General features: G+C 39.3%; 1 protein-coding gene across 3 annotated transcripts in view; it reads left to right on the top strand.

Annotated features, from left to right (window-relative positions):
* MDGA2 (MAM domain containing glycosylphosphatidylinositol anchor 2) overlaps nucleotides 1-12247 on the top strand; it is a 791718-nt gene that overhangs the window by 462661 nt on the left and 316810 nt on the right. The gene's annotated exons all lie outside the window — the stretch shown is intronic.

Below are 12247 nucleotides of genomic sequence, written 5' to 3'. Positions count from 1 at the left end.
ATCTATGCTTATTTGCACTATTTTTATCAGAATGTCTTCAATTTCTAGCAAATGTTCTAAGAAATTAAAATAAAATTATTGATGTAAACTTAAAGAAAAAACTGATTTTGCAGATGAATTATAAAATATTTTAAAATATAAAATACTTATACTTTATATCCATATATCTATATCTATCTATCTATCTATCTATCTATATATGTATCTGTATAATATGGACTAGGAAAAAAGTTCTAGAACATTTGGAAAGATGAGGAGGTGGAAAATTTATATTTAAAAATAATAACTTAAACTTGCCCAGTTTGGGGAATGAAACAAATCCAGATTCAGGGGCTCTAATAAAAATAATCCAACTAGGTCTACACTAAGACACATAATAATTAAGATGGCAAAAAATTAGTGATTAGACAATTTTTTTCATTTGTTTTTATTGAAGTTCAATTTGCCAACATATAACACCCAGCGCTCATCCCATCAAGTGCCCACCTCAGTGCCCATCACCCAGTTACCTCAGCTCCTGACCCACCTCCCCTTCGGCAATCCTTGTTTCCCAGAGTTAGGGTCTCTCATGGTCCCTCTTTAATTTTTCCCACTCAGTTCCCCTCCTTTCCCTTATAATCCCGTTTACTATTTCTGATTAGAGAATTTTAAAAGCAACAAGAAAATAAAAGCATTTACATACAAGGGAAACTTCATAATGCTATCAGTTACTTTTTTCAGCAGAAACTTTTCAGGGCAGAAGGAAATGACATGATACATTCAAAGTGCTGAAAGGAAATGATCTATAACCAAAAATACTCTATCCAGCAAGGCTATCATTCAGAATAGAAGAACAGATGAATAGATAGTTTCCCAAATAAAAGCAAAAGGAATTCATAACCACTAAACCAGCCCTGCAAGAAATGTTAAATAGGACTCTGAGTGGAAAGACCATAAGCAAGAGTAGGGAAAGTAGGAAGCAGAAAAGCAGTAAAACTAAGTATATCTGTAAAAATCAGTGAAACGATTCACAAAATAAAAAGATATAAAGTATAACAGGATATATCTAAAATTAATGGAGGAGAGGAGTAACAAATGGGTTCAAACTCAAGTGGCCATCAACTTCCATATAGACTGTTGTATACAGATATTACATAGAAAGCAAGTGGTAATCCCAAATCAAAAACCAATAATATATATGAAGAAAATAATAAGAAAGGAATCCAAATATATAGTAAAGAAAGCCAAATAACTGTGAGAGAAGGGAGCAAGAGAAGAAAGGAATAGAGAAATCAAAACCATAAAACAAGTAACAAAATGGCAATAATATATACATATTAATAATTACTTTAAATGTAAATGAACTAAACACTCGAATCAAAAGACATAGGGTCACGAAACGGATTAAAAAAAAAAAAAAGACCTATTCTCTCTATATATACTGCCTACAAGAGACTCACTTCAGACCTAAAGATGCATGTAGATTGAAAATGAAGAATTGGAAAAGCACTTGTCATGCAAGTGAATGTGTAAAGAAAGCCAAGATAGTAATAATTATACAGGACAAAGTAGACTTTAAAAGAGAGACTGTAACAAGAGACAAAGAAGGTACTATATAATCACGAAGGGGAAAATTGAACAAGATGTAACAGTCATATTTATGCATTCAACATGGGAGCAACTAAACACTTAAAGTAGTTAATAAGAAAAGTAAAGGAAGGGATCCATAGTATAATAATTGTAGGATACATTAACAGCCCACTTATATCAATAGGTAGAACATCCAAACAGAAAATCAGCAAGGAAACAGGGGGTTTGAATGACAAATTGGAGCAGATGGATTTAACAGATATATTTAGAACATTCCATCCTAAAACAGCAGAACACACATTCTTTTCAGGTACACAGAGAACATTCTCCAGAATGGATCACATATTAGGCCACAAAACAAGTCTCAACAAATTCAAAAAGATTGAAATCATCCCATGCATCTTTTCTGACTACATAGTGTGCTAGAAATCAACCACAAAACCTGAAAGGAACACAAATACATGCAAGTTAAATAACATACCTACTAAACAGTGAATGTGTCAACCAAGAAATCAGAGAGGAAATTTTAAAAATACACGGAGACAAATGAAAATGAAAACACAACAGTCCAAAATCTTTGGAATGCAATGCATAAAATCTGTTCTAAAAGGGAAGTTTATAGTAATACAAGCCTACCTAAAGAAGCAAGAAAAATCTCAAATAAACAACCTAACCTTACCCCTAATGGAGCTAGAAAACAAGTAAAACCCAAAACTAGTAGAAGGAAGGAAATAATGATTAGAGCAGAAATAAATGATACAGAAACTTAAAAAATATAAAAAACTCCACAGTACAACAGGTTAATAAAACTAGGAGCTTGTTCTTTAAAACTATCAACAAAATTGATAAACCTTTAGCCATCCAAAAGAGAGAGAGAGAGAGAGAGAGAGAGGACTGAAATAAAATCAGAAATGAGAGAGGAGCACCTGAGAGGCTCACTTGGTTAAGCATCTGCCTTTGGCTCAGGTCATGATCCCAGGTCCTGGGATTGAACTCCACATCAGGTTCTCTGCTCAGCAAGGAGTCTGCTTCTCTCTCTCTCCCTCTGCTTGCCACTCCCCCTGCTTGTGCTCACTCTGTCAAATAAATAAATAAATAAAATCTAAAAAAAAAAGAGGAGAAATAAAACTGACACCATAAAATACATTGGATTATAAAATAATATTGTGGAAAGTTATATGACAACATATTGGACTGCTTAAAAGAAATGGATAAATTCCTAGAAACATATAACATCACAAAATTGAATCAGGGAGAAATTGAAAATTTGAACAAACTAATTACCAGTAATGAAATTGAATCAGTAATCAAAAACTCCCAACAATCAAAAGTCCAGGACCAGATGGCTTCACAGGTGAATTCTATCAAACATTTGAATAAGAATTAGTACCTATTTTTCTTAAATTATTACAAAAAATAGAAGAGGAAGGAGAACTTCCAAAATTATTCTATTTAGCATGCATTACCCTGATACCAAATCCAGATAAAAACATTACAAAAAGAGAGAACTATAGATCAGTATCTCTGTTGAGTATAAATGCAAAAAATCTTCAATAAAATAGCACACTAAATCCAACAAAACATTAAAAAATCCTTCATCACAATCAAGTGAGATTCATTCCTGGGATGCAAGCATAGTCCAATATTTGCAAATTAATCAAGGTGATACATCACAATGAAAGAGAAAAGATAAGAACTATATGGTTATATCAATAGATATAGAAAAAAACATTTGACGAAGTACAATGTGCATTAATGATAAAAAAAACCTTCAACAAAGTAAGTTTAGAGGGAACAGACATTCACCTTATATAGGCCATATTTGGGATCTCTGGGTGGCTCAGTGGTTTAGCACCTGCCTTCAGCCCAGGGTTTGATCCTGGAGTCCCAGGATTGAGTCCAATGTCAGGCACCCTGCATGGAGCCTGCTTCTCCCTCTGCCTGTGTCTCTGCCTCTCTCTTTCTCTCTCAGTTTCTCTCATGAATAAATACATGAAATCTGAAAAAAAACGAATTAAAGGCTATATTTGAAAAGCCTACAGCTAATGTTATACTCTATGATGAAAAGCTGAGTGCTTTCTCCCTGAGATCAGGAACAAGAGAAGGTAGTCCACTCATACTAGTTTAATTCAATACGGTACTGGAAGTCGTAGCCATAGAAATTAGACAAGAAAAAGAAATAAATGGAATCCAAATTGGTAAGGAGGAAGTAAAACATTCACTATTTGGAGGTGAATGACACTATATATCGAAAAACCTGAGGACCACACACACACACACACACACACACACACAGACACACACACACACACAAAACCACCAGAACTGATAAATGAATTCAGTTAAGGTCACAGGATACAAAAATCAGTGTACAGAAATCCACTGTATTTTTATACACTAATAATGAAGCAACAGAAAGAGACATTAAGAAAGCAGAAACACAATTGCACCAAAACTAAAATATCTAGAAAAAAACATAACCAAGGAACTGAAAGACCTATACTCTGAAAACTGTAAAACACTGATGAAAGAAATTGAAGGTGACACAAATGGAAGGATATCCTATGCTCATAGATTGGAAGAACCAATATTGCTAAAATATCTATATTACCCAAAGCAATCTACAGATTTAATGCAATCCCTATTGAAATACCAATGTAATTTTTCACAGAACCAGAACAAATAATCCTAATATTTGTGTGGAACCACAAAAGATTCCAAATAGCCAAAACAATCTTAAAAAAAAAAAAAGAGGGATCCCTGGGTGGCGCAGCGGTTTGGCGCCTGCCTTTGGCCCAGGGCGCGATCCTGGAGACCCAGGATCGAATCCCACGTCAGGCTCCCGGTGCATGGAGCCTGCTTCTCCCTCTGCCTGTGTCTCTGCCTCTCTCTCTCTCTGTGTGTGACTATCATAAATAAATAAAATTTTAAAAAAAATTAAAAAAAAAAAAGAAAGAGAAAGTTGGGGGTGTAAAAATTCCAGATTTCAAGTTTGCTACAAAGCTGTAGTAATAAAAAAAAGTTTGGTACTGGCAGAAAAATACATAGATCAGTGGAACAGGATAGAAAGCCCAAAAACAAACCCACAAATGGTCAATTAATCTTTGACAAAGGAGCCAAGAATATGCAATTGGAGAAAGAGTGTTCAACAAATGGTGTTGGGAAAACTGGACAGCTACATGCAAAAGAATGAAATTGAACCACTTTCTTACACCACACACAAAAATAAACTTAAAAAGGATTAAAGATCTAAATGTGAGACTTGAACCATTAAATTCTGGAAGAGAACACAGGTAGTATTTTTTCTGGAATTGGCCATAGTAACATTTTTTCTACATATATCTCCTGAGGCAAGGGAAATAAAAGCAAAAATAAACTATTGAGATTATAACAAAATAAAAATCTTCCACACAGTGAAGGAAACAATCAACAAAAGTAAAAAGCAACCTATTGAATGGGAGAAGATATTTGCAAATGACATATGTGATAAAGGGCTGGTATCTAAAATATATAAAGAAGTGATACAACTCAACACCTCCAAAAAATAAATAATTCAATTAAAAATGAGAAGACCTGGGGAGGAGCAAGATGGCGGAAGAGCAGGGTCTCCAAATCACCTGTCTCCGCCAAACTACCTAGAAAACCTTCAAATTATCCTGAAAATCTATGAATTCGGCCTGAGATTTAAAGAGAGACCAGCTGGAATGCTACAGTGAGAAGAGTTCGCGCATCTATCAAGGTAGGAAGACGGGGAAAAAGAAGTAAAGGAACAAAGGCCTCCGAGGGGGAGGGGCCCGCGAGGAGCCGGGCTGAGGCCGGGGCGAGTGTCCCCAGGACAGGAGAGCCCCGTCCCGGAGACGCAGGAGCTGCACCGACCTTCCCGGGCGGAAAGAGGCTCGCGGGGAGGTGGAGCAGGACCCGGGAGGGCGGGGATGCCCTCGGGATCCCGGGGACAGTAACAGCAACTGCGCACCCAGGAGAGTGCGCCGAGCTAAGGGCTGCAGCGCGCACGGCGGGACCCGGCGGGACCCGGAGCAGCTGAAGGGGCTCGGGCGGCGGCTCCGCGGAGGGGGCTGCGGGGCGGGAGCAGCTCGGAGGGGCTCGGGCAGAGGAAGAGGCTCCGTGCAGAGGGGCCTGCGCGGTTCCAGGAGCAGCTCGGAGGGGCTCGGGCGGTGGCTCCGCGGAGGGGGCTGCGCGGCCCGGGAGCGCGAATCCACCAGCGCAGGCTCCGGAGCACAGGGCGCCGGGACACAGCCCAGGATCCCGCCTCCCCCGGGACAGGCAGAGGCCGGGAGGCCCCAGGACAGCAAGGACGCTCCTGCCCCAGCTGAGCACATCAGCGGCCCCGCCCCGGAGCCTCCAGGCCCTGCAGACGGAGTTCCTGCCGGAGCTGAATCCAGGGCTCCAGAGCTGCCCCGCCACTGGGGCTGTTCCTCCTGCGGCCTCACGGGGTAAACAACCCCCACCGAGCCCTGCACCAGGCAGGGGCACAGCAGCTCCCCCAAGTGCTAACACCTGAAAATCAGCACAACAGGCCCCTCCCCCAGAAGATCAGCTAGACGGACAACTTCCAGGAGAAGCCAAGGGTCTTAAAGAACACAGAATCAGAAGATACTCCCCGGTGGTTCTTTTTTTTTTTTTTTTTTTTTTGTTTTTTGTTTTTTTTTTTGTTTTGTTTTGCTTTTTGATTTGTTTCCTTCCCCCACCCCCTTTTTTCTCCTTTCTTTTTCTTTCTCTTTTTCTTCTTTTTTTTTTCCGTTTTTTTTTCTCTTTTTCTTCCCTTTTTTTTTTTTTTTTTTCTTCTCTTTCTCTTTTCTTTCCTTCTTTCTCTCCTCTCTTTTTCTCTTTTTCCCAATACAATTTGCTTTTGGCCACTCTGCACTGAGCAAAATGACTAGAAGGAAAACCTCACCTCAAAAGAAAGAATCAGAAACAGTCCTCTCTCCCACAGAGTTACAAAATCTGGATTACAATTCAATGTCAGAAAGCCAATTCAGAAGCACTATTATTCAGCTACTGGTGGCTCTAGAAAAAAGTATAAAGGACTCAAGAGACTTCATGACTGCAGAATTTAGAGCTAATCAGGCAGAAATTAAAAATCAATTGAATGAGATGCAATCCAAACTAGAAGTCCTAACGACGAGGGTTAACGAGGTGGAAGAACGAGTGAGTGACCTAGAAGACAAGTTGATAGCAAAGAGGGAAACTGAGGAAAAAAGAGACAAACAATTAAAAGACCATGAAGATAGATTAAGGGAAATAAACGACAGCCTGAGGAAGAAAAACCTACGTTTAATTGGGGTTCCCGAGGGCGCCGAAAGGGACAGAGGGCCAGAATATGTATTTGAACAAATTCTAGCTGAAAACTTTCCTAATCTGGGAAGGGAAACAGGCATTCAGATCCAGGAAATAGAGAGATCCCCCCCTAAAATCAATAAAAACCGTTCAACACCTCGACATTTAATTGTGAAGCTTGCAAATTCCAAAGATAAGGAGAAGATCCTTAAAGCAGCAAGAGACAAGAAATCCCTGACTTTTATGGGGAGGAGTATTAGGGTAACAGCAGACCTCTCCACAGAGACCTGGCAGGCCAGAAAGGGCTGGCAGGATATATTCAGGGTCCTAAAGGAGAAGAACATGCAACCAAGAATACTTTATCCAGCAAGGCTCTCATTCAAAATGGAAGGAGAGATAAAGAGCTTCCAAGACAGGCAGCAACTAAAAGAATATGTGACCTCCAAACCAGCTCTGCAAGAAATTTTAAGGGGGACTCTTAAAATTCCCCTTTAAGAAGAAGTTCAGTGGAATAGTCCACAAAAACAAAGACTGAATAGATATCATGATGACACTAAACTCATATCTCTCAATAGTAACTCTGAATGTGAACGGGCTTAATGACCCCATCAAAAGGCGCAGGGTTTCAGACTGGATAAAAAAGCAGGACCCATCTATTTGCTGTCTACAAGAGACTCATTTTAGACAGAAGGACACCTACAGCCTGAAAATAAAAGGTTGGAGAACCATTTACCATTCGAATGGTCCTCAAAAGAAAGCAGGGGTAGCCATCCTTATATCAGATAAACTAAAATTTACCCCAAAGACTGTAGTGAGAGATGAAGAGGGACACTATATCATACTTAAAGGATCTATTCAACAAGAGGACTTAACAATCCTCAATATATATGCTCCGAATGTGGGAGCTGCCAAATATATAAATCAATTATTAACCAAAGTGAAGAAATACTTAGATAATAATACACTTATACTTGGTGACTTCAATCTAGCTCTTTCTATACTCGATAGGTCTTCTAAGCAAAACATCTCCAAAGAAACGAGAGCTTTAAATGATACACTGGACCAGATGGATTTCACAGATATCTACAGAACTTTACATCCAAACTCAACTGAATACACATTCTTCTCAAGCGCACATGGAACTTTCTCCAGAATAGACCACATATTGGGTCACAAATCGGGTCTGAACCGATACCAAAAGATTGGGATTGTCCCCTGCATATTCTCAGACCATAATGCCTTGAAATTAGAACTAAATCACAACAAGAAGTTTGGAAGGACCTCAAACACGTGGAGGTTAAGGACCATCCTGCTAAAAGATAAAAGGGTCAACCAGGAAATTAAGGAAGAATTAAAAAGATTCATGGAAACTAATGAGAATGAAGATACAACCGTTCAAAATCTTTGGGATGCAGCAAAAGCAGTCCTAAGGGGGAAATACATCGCAATACAAGCATCCATTCAAAAACTGGAAAGAACTCAAATACAAAAGCTCACCTTACACATAAAGGAGCTAGAGAAAAAACAGCAAATAGATCCTACACCCAAGAGAAGAAGGGAGTTAATAAAGATTCGAGCAGAACTCAACGAAATCGAGACCAGAAGAACTGTGGAACAGATCAACAGAACCAGGAGTTGGTTCTTTGAAAGAATTAACAAGATAGATAAACCATTAGCCAGCCTTATTAAAAAGAAGAGAGAGAAGACTCAAATTAATAAAATCATGAATGAGAAAGGAGAGATCACTACCAACACCAAGGAAATACAAACGATTTTAAAAACATATTATGAACAGCTATACGCCAATAAATTAGGCAATCTGGAAGAAATGGACGCATTCCTGGAAAGCCACAAACTACCAAAACTGGAACAGGAAGAAATAGAAAACCTGAACAGACCAATAACCAGGGAGGAAATTGAAGCAGTCATCAAAAACCTCCCAAGACACAAGAGTCCAGGGCCAGATGGCTTCCCAGGGGAATTTTATCAAACGTTTAAAGAAGAAACCATACCTATTCTCCTAAAGCTGTTTGGAAGGATAGAAAGAGATGGAGTACTTCCAAATTCGTTCTATGAAGCCAGCATCACCTTAATTCCAAAGCCAGACAAAGACCCCGCCAAAAAGGAGAATTACAGACCAATATCCCTGATGAACATGGATGCAAAAATTCTCAACAAGATACTGGCCAATAGGATCCAACAGTACATTAAGAAAATTATTCACCATGACCAAGTAGGATTTATCCCTGGGACACAAGGCTGGTTCAACACTCGTAAAACAATCAATGTGATTCATCATATCAGCAAGAGAAAAACCAAGAACCATATGATCCTCTCATTGGATGCAGAGAAAGCATTTGACAAAATACAGCATCCATTCCTGATCAAAACTCTTCAGAGTGTAGGGATAGAGGGAACATTCCTCGACATCTTAAAAGCCATCTATGAAAAGCCCACAGCAAATATCATTCTCAATGGGGAAGCACTAGGAGCCTTTCCCCTAAGATCAGGAACAAGACAGGGATGTCCACTCTCACCACTGCTGTTCAACATAGTACTGGAAGTCCTAGCCTCAGCAATCAGACAACAAAAAGACATTAAAGGCATTCAAATTGGCAAAGAAGAAGTCAAACTCTCCCTCTTCGCCGATGACATGATACTCTACATAGAAAACCCAAAAGTCTCCACCCCAAGATTGCTAGAACTCATACAGCAATTCGGTAGCGTGGCAGGATACAAAATCAATGCCCAGAAGTCAGTGGCATTTCTATACACTAACAATGAGACTGAAGAAAGAGAAATTAAGGAGTCAATCCCATTTACAATTGCACCCAAAAACATAAGATACCTAGGAATAAACCTCACCAAAGATGTAAAGGATCTATACCCTCAAAACTATAGAACACTTCTGAAAGAAATTGAGGAAGACACAAAGAGATGGAAAAATATTCCATGCTCATGGATTGGCAGAATTAATATTGTGAAAATGTCAATGTTACCCAGGGCAATATACACGTTTAATGCAATCCCTATCAAAATACCATGGACTTTCTTCAGAGAGTTAGAACAAATTATTTTAAGATTTGTGTGGAATCAGAAAAGACCCCGAATAGCCAGGGGAATTTTAAAAAAGAAAACCATATCTGGGGGCATCACAATGCCAGATTTCAGGTTGTACTACAAAGCTGTGGTCATCAAGACAGCGTGGTACTGGCACAAAAACAGACACATAGATCAGTGGAACAGAATAGAGAATCCAGAAGTGGACCCTGAACTTTATGGGCAACTAATATTCGATAAAGGAGGAAAGACTATCCATTGGAAGAAAGACAGTCTCTTCAATAAATGGTGCTGGGAAAATTGGACATCCACATGCAGAAGAATGAAACTAGACCACTCTCTTTCACCATACACAAAGATAAACTCAAAATGGATGAAAGATCTAAATGTGAGACAAGATTCCATCAAAATCCTAGAGAAGAACACAGGCAACACCCTTTTTGAACTCGGCCATAGTAACTTCTTGAAAGATACATCCACGAAGGCAAAAGAAACAAAAGCAAAAATGAACTATTGGGACTTCATCAAGATAAGAAGCTTTTGCACAGCAAAGGATACAGTCAACAAAACTCAAAGACAACCTACAGAATGGGAGAAGATATTTGCAAATGACGTATCAGATAAAGGGCTAGTTTCCAAGATCTATAAAGAACTTCTTAAACTCAACACCAAAGAAACAAACAATCCAATCATGAAATGGGCAAAAGACATGAAGAGAAATCTCACAGAGGAAGACATAGACATGGCCAACATGCATATGAGAAAATGCTCTGCATCACTTGCCATCAGGGAAATACAAATCAAAACTACAATGAGATACCACCTCACACCAGTGAGAATGGGGAAAATTAACAAGGCAGGAAACAACAAATGTTGGAGAGGATGCGGAGAAAAGGGAACCCTCTTACACTGTTGGTGGGACTGTGAACTGGTGCAGCCACTCTGGAAAACTGTGTGGAGGTTCCTCAAACAGTTAAAAATAGACCTGCCCTACGACCCAGCAAGTGCACTGTTGGGGATTTACCCCAAAGATACAAATGCAATGAAACGCCGGGACACCTGCACCCCGATGTTTCTAGCAGCAATGGCCACGATAGCCAAACTGTGGAAGGAGCCTCGGTGTCCAACGAAAGATGAATGGATCAAGAAGATGTGGTTTATGTATACAATGGAATATTACTCAGCTATTAGAAATGACAAATACCCACCATTTGCTTCAACGTGGATGGAACTGGAGGGTATTATGCTGAGTGAAGTAAGTCAGTCGGAGAAGGACAAACATTATATGTTCTCATTCATTTGGGGAATATAAATAATAGTGAAAGGGAAAATAAGGGAAGGGAGAAGAAATGTGTGGGAAATATCAGAAAGGGAGACAGAACGTAAAGACTGCTAACTCTGGGAAACGAACTAGGGGTGGTAGAAGGGGAGGAGGGCGGGGGGTGGGAGTGAATGGGTGACGGGCACTGGGTGTTATTCTGTATGTTAGTAAATTGAACACCAATAAAAATAAATAAAAAAAAAAAAAAAAAAAAAAAAAAAAAAAAAAAAAAAATGAGAAGACCTGAACAGACATTTCTCCAAAGAAGAAATACAGAAGATACTGATCTGTAGTTCCTTCTTTTTTTTTTTTAAACACAATTATACTTTATTTATTTGAAAGATAGGGTGAATCCATCTGGTGACTGGAGCTCTGAGGCTTCACATTCTCCTACAGGAAGTGGGCTGAAATGGGGTGGGCTGCATTTGGTAGGGACTTTGGTGGTTTGAGATCTGCCTGGCTCCCCAGCTGGGTCTCAGGCCATTCTCCCCAGAGTAGATAATCAGTATAATTAAGGAAATGCTGGCTGTGCTGGCATGTTAGGGAAGTCTGTACTGTCCGATCTGTCCCCTGCTCAACACCACTCATCATCCCAGAAATATTAAATTAAAACTAAAATGAGATATCACCTCACACCCATTAGAATGGCTAAAATAAAAAACACAAGATATAAGAAGTGTTGTCAAGGATGTGTAGAAAAAGGAACCCTTGTGCAGTGTTGGTGGTAATGCAAACTGTTACAGTCACTGAGGAAAAGAGTATGGAGGTGCCTCAAAAATTTAAAAATAGAACTATCTTGTGATACAGTAATCACACTACTGGATGATTACCCAAAAAATACAAAAACACTAATTCAAAGGGATACATGCACTCCTATGTTTATTATAGCATTACTTACAATAGCCAAATTATGAAAGCAACCCATATGTCCATCAGTAGACGAATGGGTAAAGAAGAGGTTACACACACACACACACACACACACACACACGATGGAATATT

The sequence above is a fragment of the Canis lupus genome, chromosome 8, assembly GCF_003254725.2.
Source record: "Canis lupus dingo isolate Sandy chromosome 8, ASM325472v2, whole genome shotgun sequence".
Lineage (NCBI taxonomy): Eukaryota > Metazoa > Chordata > Mammalia > Carnivora > Canidae > Canis > Canis lupus.
Note: the sequence above shows the minus strand (reverse complement) of the source record. Positions and strands in the feature narration are given on the sequence as shown.